At 29.3% G+C, this 12,219-nt stretch overlaps 1 long non-coding RNA gene across 1 annotated transcript; it reads right to left on the bottom strand.

Annotated features, from left to right (window-relative positions):
* Positions 1–8,453: 8,453 nt before the first annotated feature.
* LOC141455493 (uncharacterized) lies at positions 8,454–11,717 on the bottom strand. Its single transcript, XR_012459304.1, has 4 exons — positions 11,328–11,717; positions 10,547–10,669; positions 9,703–9,833; positions 8,454–9,230 (listed from the first exon to the last, which is right to left on the bottom strand). It is a non-coding gene; the product is annotated as an uncharacterized lncRNA (long non-coding RNA).
* Positions 11,718–12,219: the final 502 nt, after the last annotated feature.

The raw sequence follows: 12,219 nt of genomic DNA, 5'->3' as shown, positions 1-12,219 counted from the left end.
CTACCTACAATAGACGAAAAATGGAAATTAACGAGCAGAAGCCGGCTAATAATTATTCTTTCAGAAATAAAAAGTACTTCGACTCAAGTAAGATAGTAAAATTAACTCTAGATTTCCAGGTAAGTCCCCGCCTGTAACACCAATCGGTACTTGGACGTTAAACTCCGCCTGAAATAATAGACGATTACTTTACTTTTACCTCCAGGTAAGTCACGTTTTGCATTTGTAGCAAGCATACTAAAGTCACCCCCTTCGATTTTTGTCTGTAAGACTTGAACAACTACATAGGTTTCGAGAAAAAAAGTTGCAAAAACGACTCTCAAAAATTCGTACTTAACTTTTTTGTAAACATCATAGCACCTAAACGCGTTAACCGATATTCATGAATGAGGTGTCACTCGATTCGGTTCCTTTAGTATGATCTTTTAAATAGAGCTGTAATTTAACAATTTTTAAACATTTAATTTCTAATAGTTTGACACCTCCTATTATGATCAATCTATGTTGAATGATGTGCTACAGTTTACTGAACAATTATTTTGTATATGAAAATCATTACGAACTAGAGCTTGCATTGAGATGTCTTTCTGCCGTCTTCTGTTCGCTTCCTCAAGCTGAACCTTTGTGATTGCCCTGGATATTACAAAGATGTCTGGGCGTGGAAAGAGTAAGAAATCAAGAGTTTGCGAAGTAACGATCAAGGACAACTTTATCAAGTTGAAGATTGAAGTTTTACTGTTTATTGATGGATACAATGGATTAGCATACCTGAGGAACAATGTTAGATTTGTTGACAACCTTTTACTGCACATCTTCAACTTATAAAAATCGTTAGTTTTAATTTATTTACTTCTAGAAATTTTAGTTACGTTACTTGTAAATAGAAAAATATCAATACATCTTATGGAGATTTATTAAGAATTTTCCTCGTTTGTTGTACCAATATTATTAAAATAGTTTCATAAGATTGGGTGATTCTATTGTACATAGCTTCTGAAGAGAATGAAATTTATAGATATATTATTTTGGTATTTGCTCTATTTAAATCAAAGAATAAATCAGAAATTAATGTCCTTATATTAAAATTAAAGAAATTGGGCAAACTCATTAGAAATTCTATACATTCTGTTCTTACTTTAAAAATAGGAATAGGGAAAAAAAGACGTTTTAAGAGCATCTCAATGCTATCTAGCGGCAATAGCTTAAACTAGGAAGAAGTAATTACATACAAACTAGTTTTAGCGATTGCCGCTAGGTAGCATGAACATGTACTTTGACACTATTAAAATAAACTTCAAATAACCTCCTAACGAAACAGCTGTCCAGTAAAGCAGTGGGGTAAAAAGGTTATTAAGTTTTGTCCATATTCTCTATAAAGTAGCAACGGTAATAATTTGCTTTATTTGTTAAATGTTCTTCACCCACCTTGATTGATAAACATTTTATATCGTCAGTATTTTAAGTTTTCCCCTGAAATAATGTCCATGTTTAAAATTCAATGTTCATAATTTGATGTTTTATTTATTTATGATTGATAGTTTTAAATTGATGCTGCTGTAACTAAGTCACTGAGAACTTAACATAGCTTATTAAACTAATTGTATTATCTATTTGCATAAGCGATAACTTCCTAAGAAATTAAAAAACTTGTTTTTGCTTTATTACTGCATTAAGGACTTCTTGCAGGTAAGCAACATTTTTTGTGTTTACTTTTATTTTTAATTACAAGTTAATGTGAGTGAAGCTTACTTACAAGAAGTGTTTATGAAATCGACATGTTTCCAAGACAGTTGATAGTAGATGCATTTTAAGTGTACGCTTGTAATTTTAAAAAGTTGATTTTACACTTCATTATTTTGTTTCATAAAAATGTTTCAACGGTCATAAGTAGGTAGATCTAGTTCGTTACATGTTAATAATTTTTGGTCGTCTTTATTACTGTAAAAGTTAATTGCTAATTACGATTATGTATTTGGAAATAATGAACTTCCACGTAAATATTCAGTTTTCTCTCATTTAAAGGGGGAGAGTAATCTCCATTAAATTTAAATTAATAATGTAAAAGTTTAATAACGTCCTAGAATTATGGACCTTGGATTTTGCAAGATTCGCACCAGTAGTTTTGAATTCTAACTTAATGAAAATTAATTTTTTTTTCTAAATATTTGTAAATTACAATGAAAACATTTGTATAAATATTAGTTTATATAAGGGAAGAGATTAGCTAAGCGGTTAGCTTACTGGACTCCCACGCGGAGGTCCCGGGTTCGAATCCAGCTGCTGACCCTTAGATTTTCTCTTCCTAGGAGCTTCTTACAGCTCACTGTCCGGTGATGGACAGTGTTGTCTGTAACGAGAGAACACTGTCCGGAGGCCGGTTGTGCACTGAAAAAAGCTCCGGGCGCCAATAACCTTAGATGTAGACGCGCCTTAAATCATTTAAAAAAAAAATAATAATAAAATAGTTTATATATTTTTATTTTTGTTCTCAGCGTTCTTTCGACATTCTAATGGTAATTCTGAACTAGTCTATGTTCACTAAGCCCAAGTGAAATAGACGTAAATTATCTATCCTAGGAAATGTTTGTGAAGAATCAATGAATAAAACAGGTATTATGTAGTTACTGTACGTAATATGCACGTTAATTTCACAATGTAATGTTAGAATTTTTCTTCAAATTACTTGTTCTTTGTTTTTAATAAAAAGTTGAATTTGTTTGCTGTATTAAAAAAATATAAATTTAAAAAAAGAATCTTATTCATTCTCCTTTCTATCTCAAAAAAAAAGAATGGAAAAGTTCAAAAAACTTCGATAGCAAACAGTCAACAGGATGTAAGAAATAATTTCCAAAAATAAAAATAAATTGTTAAAGGTGTTTTATTAATATGTTTGTACAGATCTATTGTTAAAAAGGGTTTAATTTAAAAAAAATAAAAAGGAAAACATGAAAAAATGTTAGAAATAGCTGCGAGAAAATTAGTTCCATAAATGGCCACAAGGTAGCAGCACGTACTGGAACGGTCAACTATGAAAACACATTTTAGTTTACATATTTGCCACCAGATAGCACTAAAACTATAATACAACTGTCAAGATTTCTCTTCAGTACGACTTGAGTGTTGAAGGGGAGAAGATCGCTCTGCCGCTCGTCACCTTAAACATATCCATTCTAGTCCCATATCATCAAATATGAAAGAGGTATGATGACATATGTCTGTCTAGTCAAAAATAACAATTGTAATGAAAAATATTCTAATCAAATATGATAAAGGTATGATATGATAACATATACATATGTCTGTCTAGTCTAAAAATCTCTTATCATAAACATACATGAAAGTTCTTCTATAAGAATCATAAAAAAAAATTCCAAACATCAAATATGAAATAGGTATCATGACGTATGTCTACCTAGTTAAAAAGAATTAATCACCCCACCCTCCCGCCCAGCGAAAATCACACCTATATAGTTTGGCAGTACTATTGCACACTCGACAAGCAAGAAACAATAATAACCATTTTTTCCAGCATAAAACAATTTATTTTAGCTTCCTTTTAGTATCAATAATTAACACATACACAATGCCATCTATCTGTAATATTTCCTAATTAAAAAAAGCTCGAGCTACATAATAATTAATAATAACAAATGAACTGCAGTTTGTACTGTCACTCCTAGGTAGCAGAACAATCACTATTTTAACGATTAGATTTCTCTTTCTATTCTTTGGAGGCCTTTTTTAACTATTTTTTTTGTTTTCTTTGTTCGTATTTCTTTTTTTTTTTTTTTTTTAACAAAGTAAAAAGCTATTAGAATAATTGAACTTTTATCCCAATTTCACTGAGATGCTGTGGTTTCTGAATACCTTAGTTAATAATAAGGCAATTCTAGTTCATACAGCAAGGGACGATCTGTTGTGAAAAACAAGAATCAAATACCATTGGAATATGTAGAAATCGTCCTCTAATTTCCCACTAACACTCCTGTTTTTTATTTGATATTTACAATTAAGGCTGATGTTACAATGTACATGTAGTACGATCTTTTTTTAACAGTAAGAGGTAAAAACGATTAGAAAAAGTTGCAGTTCTTGCCTAATTTCGCTTGAATACTGCTGTTTCTGTATTTGATTGTTAATAATAAGATCAATTCAAGTTGGTAAATTTGCGATTGATGTGTTTTGAAAAACAAGATGTAAAAACCATTGGAAAAAGTGGAAATAGTCTCTTAATTTCACTGTAATGCTGAGTTTCTGCATTTGATAGTTAATGTTAAAGGCAATCGTAGATTTTATATGTTAGGTTAATCTGTTTTGAAAATTAAGAAGTAAAAACCATTGGAAAAAGTAGAAATCGTCTTCTACTTTCACTCGAACACTCCTGTTCTGTATTTGATAGGCCAATAGTAAAGTGTACATGTAGGTACGATCTTTTTTTTAAAGTAAGAGGAAAAAAGATATAGAAAAAGTCAAAATGGTTGACTAATTTTGCTTATTGATAGTTAGAATTAAGACCATTGTTAGACTGTAATTGTAAAGTCATTTTTGAAAAAAAGAAAGTAAAAACAATTGGAAAAATTGAACTTCTATCCCTATTGCACTAAGATGCTGTGGTTTCTGTATACTATAATTAATGGTTTGACAATGCTACAGGAATATGTGTCTGCTCCTGTTTTTAATAGTTAATAATAAGGCTAATGCTAGATTGTGCATAATGGGAGGATCAATTCCGAAACACACGAAGTAAATACCATTGGATATAGGAGAAATCGTCCTTAGGAAAACCGCTGATCCACTTTTTCCAATGGTTTTTCTTTCTTGTTTCTCAAAATTGATTGACCTAGCTTACATAATCTACTCTTGGTCTTAAAATTAAATGTCAAATACGGAAATATTGAGTATTCTAGTGAAATTATGAGTAATTTTCCCCTTTTCTAATCGTTTTTACTTCTTATTTTTCAAAATAGATCGACCTAGCTTACACAATTTAGCCTTGGTTTTGACTGTCAAATAAAGAAACCGGGAGCGTTCCAATGTAATTTTGGAGAAAAATTAAAGATTTTACTCATTTCGCTTTTTTGAAATGATTTGACATTTCATATTCATCCATATTTTATTCAACAATAATGATTTCAGTGAAAATGCCATATTTTAAATTTCGTTCCCCCTCACCACATAAAATACATTTCTCACTTTTCAGTTCTAAAATATTACTCGCCCCGAGTTAGAAAAATAAAACATTTCCTTTTAAAATGTACCACATTTCAATTATTTTCATTCATAATTTTTTCAGATGTTTGACAATTCGTTAATATTTTGGGATAACACCAAGTAACCTCCCTTTCACAGTTTGCTCAGTCAGTAAGACTAGTGGGACAGCAGTGAAGTTTGAAATCCTTACACTATTCAGATTATTCTACCTTTGAGATGGTTGTAGGACCGAAACCGACAAGGGGTGTAATAAAAATACGTCCTACTGCTGACAAAATTATAAATATTATTACGCCCTGAGACGTAACCTCATTTTCATAAGATAATAAATTCTTAAGCCTTTAAGAAGACCTATAAAAAGTAAGGTTCGAGAAGTATTAGTTCTATATGGAAGTGAAGTAACGAAAACCACAAGTCAAGATTCTAAGACGAGGAAGATGAGTACGGTAAGCTTAATTCGCTTGTAGAACGAGTTAGACCTGTACATGAAATTGAACTTATATTACATTAACAGTATAACTGAAGTGTCATTAAATCAACAGATATAGACAAAAAGGAACATTATTTCATTATATTAAATAACGTGTGTAGGTATTACATACAATTATAGTATGTAGTTTATAGTATTTTATATTATAGTAGTTTATGTATTTTGGGAGAATCGTTTCATGTTTTTATTTATTGTTGTACTTCGTATAAAATAGATAGTGTAAGAAAAAATAAGGTGACAGTGTGTATATATCATAAATTTTAAGACTTGAAAAAAAGTTGTTAAATATATCGAAACTTTGGTATTTATACATGATGGTGATTTCGGCAATTCAGATGAAAAATTAAATGGCTTCGGTAGATAGGACTGATAAGAAGTTAGTAGCTCTGTATTTCGCTGGTAATGGTTTGACTACTTCGTTACAAGAATGAAGAAGGTAGTATTGCCTACAAGCAGGAGTAGAATGAGATGTACTTGCTGGAGCAAGTATGTGGACAAGACCTTTCCTTTTATATCGGCTTCATGAGGTATTTTGCTTATCTTTATCACTTGACCCCTTAATTTTTCATCTTTACTTTATTATCCACTAAGCACTCGTTACAATTCAATTACTTTTTCTCACCCATAATAATTACAATTATTGTTATGCGCATATCATTTTTTTAGTTTATTTACAGTGACATGTATTAAATTATATGAATAATATTTCATCAGTAGTTATAGATATTAAATGTGTTTCTTTACTTTTATGAATTAAATGAAATAATTTTGAACAAATTGAACTTAATCGTTTATTTTGGTTGTCATACTTAGTAAACTAATAATTTAAATTTATGACAGTGTGTAACTTGTCTAAAACAAGTTTAGTACAACGTTAAATTGCAACGTAGGAGTAAATTCATGTTAAAATAATTTAATGTTACGAATGCGTTCTAAAAGATTGATCAGTTTAAAAGATTTAAATTAAAATTTCAGCATTCATATTTTATGTTTTATGTAATAAATTAAAGATTAAATCTATAAACTGTTTATTTCATTGTGTAATGATTTTCAGATTGAAAACAGCCAACAACTGCAAAACTGGCCATCAACTAAAGTGGAAATGAAAAAGACGTTGAAAAAACATCGATCAAATGAGTAAGTACAAATAACTTTTCTTATGAATCAATTGCTAAAAAAATGTATTATTTAGGTATAAGTAAATTGCATGCTTAAAGTGAAAATAAAAAGGTTTATTCAGTAGGAGAGTAAATAACAACCTTTAATTTGAAAAATAATAAATATTTATTTGCATACCTATTTTGTTTTTACATAGACTTCATATTTTACATTCTATTATACGAAAGATATACATATAAATCAGAAAATACAAAAAGAATTTTTAAAAATAAGTAATAAATTACTTTAAAATAAGTAATAAATAGCCATATCCAATCATATTTGTTTTAATTTTAATGAAAAATTCTATATCAAATATAATACAATAGCATGCAACTTCTGTAGTCTTCATTCAATAAATACTAATAAATTAAGCTGTAAAAAATTTGTGTACGAATTAAAATTCGTATTTTTTCGGTTCACGCAGTGCTAACATCAATAGGCCTTTTGTCAACTTGCAGCCCCGTTAAGCTGAGCTTTTACCTGAGATGTATTTTTAAGGGTCCCCTTCTATAATTTCAGCAGCAGTGCCATGAATATGAAGTGATTTGCATCCAGGTAAGTCTTATCTTATTATTTATTACGTTCAGAATAATACAACACAAACTAAAACTTTTTTTCATATTTATTGTTTTTTTTTTATAATTGAAAAAATAGTTTTAATTTTTGTTGATTGTGGGTAAAGTTTTAATTGAAAAATACAACAACTTATTTTAGTTGAGCTAATAATTTTTCAATTCATTTTCATAATAATAATGTTAGTAGAGATTATGTGTGTTATATTTTTCCAATTAAATTAATTTTATTCATAAGGAAGAAGTGTGTTTTTTGGAAATGTATTTCATTATCATTGAATAAAAAGGTTTAGGTTAAAAAAAAAAATCAATTCTTCAGTTCAATTACAGTCTTCTTTATTTAATCTTTATAATATACATAAATTATATAAATTATAAATTATATTAAATAGATGTTTTTCTTAATGCTAGGTAAAACTTACTAAACATTTTAATTTAATTTAAATTACAATAAATAATGTTTATTTTCAGAATCAATACTGGTGATACCCAGAGTGCTGCCTGCAATACGTTCATCAATGGAAGCCCAAGTGAAAAAGAGGTAAAAGATCAATCCAATGTAATATATCAACAATCAATGGATAGGAATCTATAAAAAAAAGTAAGTAGTTATTATGAGTAATATGCATGATTTTATCCAAATTAAAAGTTGCATGTTAAAAAAAAAAGTAATAAAAAGTCTTTAAAAAAAATTTTATATTTTATTTTTTCATTAAATCTGTTAATGAATATGAAAAAGTAAAAATTAAACGAAAAAAATTGAAAATATTTGATTAATATTTCAAAATGATGTAGAAAATGCGAAAAAATAAAAAGGATAACCTAAAAGGAAGGTTACAGAGTCTAGAGAGTGGTAGAAGTAAAAAAGGAAAACCTTGAGGGAAGGTTAAAATGGCTGGCAGAGTCGTGAGAGTGTGCTGGAGCAGTAGGACAGCTGGAGCTATCTAGTGGGCAGTGGATCAGGTGAGTTTAGTGCCGCCATCTTGCTCTGGGAGGCTATATAACTAAGTTCGCTGGAAGGGCGGGCCAGGGTGGGGAGAACCGTCGAAGCGACAACATCTCCTCACCTCACCTTCATGATTCTTTGGGAGAGAGAGGTGATGGATGTTTAGAAGACTAGACTAGATAACATATGTTTGGAGCGACGAGCGATATACCCCCCTGCATCACTCAAGTCGTACTGACGAGAATTCGTGCTGTTCCCGTATATATAGAGAAGGTTACAGCACTGCTACCTGGTGGCAACTTCTGGAACTATTTTCTCACCTGTCTGATAAGTGGCGCCCTCTGACGGATTTTTTTTGGAACTAATGGCCCCACTATCCACTAGATCGCTTCAGCTGTCTGTTGCTCTTGCACACTCTCACGACCCTGCCGGCCATTTTTAACCTTCCCTCTAGGTTTTCTTTTTTACTTCTACCACTCTCTAGACTCTGTAACCTTCCATTTAGGTTTCCCTTTTTATTTTTTCGCATTTTCTACATCATTTTAAAATATTTTCAATTTTTTTCGTTTTTTTTTACTTTATTCATATTAATTAACACATTAAATGGAAAAATAAATAAAATAATTGTTTAAGACTTTTTTATTCAGAAACAAACATTTTTTTAAACATACAATTTTTTATTGTGATAAAATCATGCATATTACGTATAATACATACCTTTTTTTTATAGACTCCTAATCAATGTTTGTTGATGTATTCACATTGGATTGATGTTTTACGTCTTCTTCACTTGGGCTTCCATTGATGAACAGTTTTGCAGGCAGTAATCTGGGTATCACCAGTATTGATTCTGAAAATCATTATTTATTGTAAATTAAATAATTAAAATGTTTAGTTATTTTCACCTAGCAATAAGAAATACATCTATAATAATTTATGTATATTATAAAGATTAAATAAAGAAGAGTGTAATTGAACTAAAGAATTGATTTTTTTTTAACCTAAACCTTTTCATTCAATGATAATGGAATATATTTCCAAAAACACACTTCTTCCTTATGAATAAAATTAATTTGATTGGAAAAATATAACACACATAATCTACTAACATTATTATTACTATGAAATTACTTTTATGAAAATTAATTGAAAAATTATTAGCTCAACTAAAAATAGTTGTTGTATTTTTCAATTAAAACTTTACCCAAATCAACAAAAATTAAAACTTTTTTCAATTATAAAAAAAAAACAATAAATATGAAAAAAAGTTTTAGTTTGTGTTGTATTATTCTGAACGTAATAAATAATAAGATAAGACTTACCTGGATGCAAATCACTTCATATTCATGGCACTGCTGCTGAAATTATAGAAGGGGACCCTTAAAAATACATCTCAGGTAAAAGCTCAGCTTAACGGGGCTGCAAGTTGACAAAAGGCCTATTGATGTTAGCACTGCGTGAACCGAAAAAATACGAATTTTAATTCGTACACAAATTTTTTACAGCTTAATTTATTAGTATTTATTGAATGAAGACTACAGAAGTTGCATGCTATTGTATTATATTTGATATAGAATTTTTCATTAAAATTAAAACAAATATGATTGGATATGGCTATTTATTACTTATTTTAAAGTAATTTATTAAACCGAAAAAATACGAATTTTAATTCGTACACAAATTTATTACAGCTTAATTCATTATATCTACTATTTGTCTTCATTTTCTTTTTGTCAATCTATCTACTACACATTTCTCTATTTATTATGTACTAATAGAACGGGCATTTGCCCATCAAGTGTACTTTAAACTCACTCAAACAAGCACTAAATACAATCGGAATAAAAAATATATTTAAATATTTCGAGTGAAATTATGAAAAAGGTAACGATCCGAAGCCCTTATTTTTAATAATTGAAAATATGTGAAATGTCTTTTAAGAAAATGTTTGGAATGCAATTGGTACCATTTACAACAAAACCTTGCTTTTAAAAAATAATTACTATTTCATTGTTGAAATTATTCTCATCTCATCTTTTATTCAATACATAATTTGTACACACATTAAAGTTACCTAAAGTAGGTAACATTAAAGTTGAAATAATTAAGGTAGGTACATTAAGGTAGTTTATGATTTCTTTGAAATTAAAAACAAATTCTACATACCCATGCGATCTAGCGGAAGAACTGAGAACTAATAATTGCTGAGTAGTTAACGACTTTGCCAGCAGGTCGCACTTAACAGCAGTTTTTGTCGCTTCAAGTGGAATTGACTACGTATTCAAATTCCTGCAATCATTAATGTGTAAAATGCTAATATTTGTGAGCATTGGTTGGCAGTTTAAACTGCTGCATTCAGTTTTGCTCATTAGCTCGGCTAAAAATAGTTCTATGTGATTGGAAAATGATGCAGAATTGACATGCATGATTGGCGGTGAATTTTTCAATGAAAACTTTACCCATAATCAACTAAACTTTCTAGACCTATATAGGACTACTTTATATTCGTGATTAACTTATTTTTTACTTTTTAAAATGTAATATATTTTTGTAGTAGTCTATTTTTGTCACTTTACAATACATTTTTCTATTTACACAACACAATTTAGTGAAAGACCATTGTATTAATATAAATAATAAAAAACTATACAATCAATACTTGTAGAATAAGTAAGTTGATATCTTTGAACTTTGTATTGTTAAACTATTGTTCATCAAAAAAATCGAATGAAAACTTCAAAAATTCTTTATTTTATTGTCAATTAGGTTTGTTTGTGAAAAATAAAATAAAATTCTTTAAACATAACTAGTTTTGTTCAACTTTAACCTTTCTTCAATGAAAGTGGAAAAATTACTATTCCGATTCTAAAGGAAAGATTAATTATAAAAAAAAAGTTTGAGTTTATGATGTTATACTTTGAACGTACGAAATAATGGCTAAGATTACCTGATGAACACTTCCACAGGCCAAGTGGTAGGTAGTTTCCCTTGATTTCTTCACATTCCAGAGTGGAATGGCTGAGAACCATCTAATTTTTACCAAAGTACTGATGGATGTAAAAAATGGGCCGAAGAGATAATCATTTCACAAGAAAGCTGAGCATTACTAGGCTGCAAGAAGGCAGAGTCCTTGCATCGATGAATGCACTGGACATTTATAAAGAATGCGGAAATCAGAAAATTTTCCTGTTAATGTAAATCTTTTAATAAGCAGTTCAAGTACGTAGCTATCTAATTACACCATTCTGTATTCAGTTTTCTTAAACAAAAGTTTCATTTGGTCCGAGTATATCTACTTGTAACACTGTTCCTATCTCTGTCTGAAAACTAAGCGAGGGAGGTTACATGTTGTTTACAAGTGTTACAAGTTAATAAATCATTATTTTTTTGGGTAAAAATAATGAAATAAATATTAATGAAAAATAGTAATTATTTATGGGATTTATATGTTTAGTGTTTTTTTTTTAAATTTACAATTTTTAAAGTTGGCGTTGTATTATATTGGAGGGGGCGAATTTCAGAAAATATAAAATTATACTTATTTTATTGGTACAGGGAAATAAACATTTTTAACTGCAATAATTACGGATAAGTGATACAAATAATATAATAAGTAAAATCTTTAAAAGATATAACAGTAAAAAAAAAATGCTAGCCTATTCATGTTTTTGAGTGTGTGTGTGTGTGTGTGTTTGGACATTCACAACTTCTTAAACATTTTATAATCTCAAAAACAACAACCACATCTAACGATTTACTCAGGAATGACAGAAACAAGAACACGTACGACACTTAGTGGCTAAATATGATCATAAGTACACATACAAAACTGAAGACAG

The sequence above is a fragment of the Rhodnius prolixus genome, unplaced genomic scaffold, assembly GCF_049639745.1.
Source record: "Rhodnius prolixus isolate KJV_2025 unplaced genomic scaffold, Rpr scaffold_4, whole genome shotgun sequence".
In the NCBI taxonomy this organism is placed as follows: Eukaryota; Metazoa; Arthropoda; class Insecta; order Hemiptera; family Reduviidae; genus Rhodnius; species Rhodnius prolixus.
This window is presented reverse-complemented; position numbering and strand designations above follow the sequence as displayed.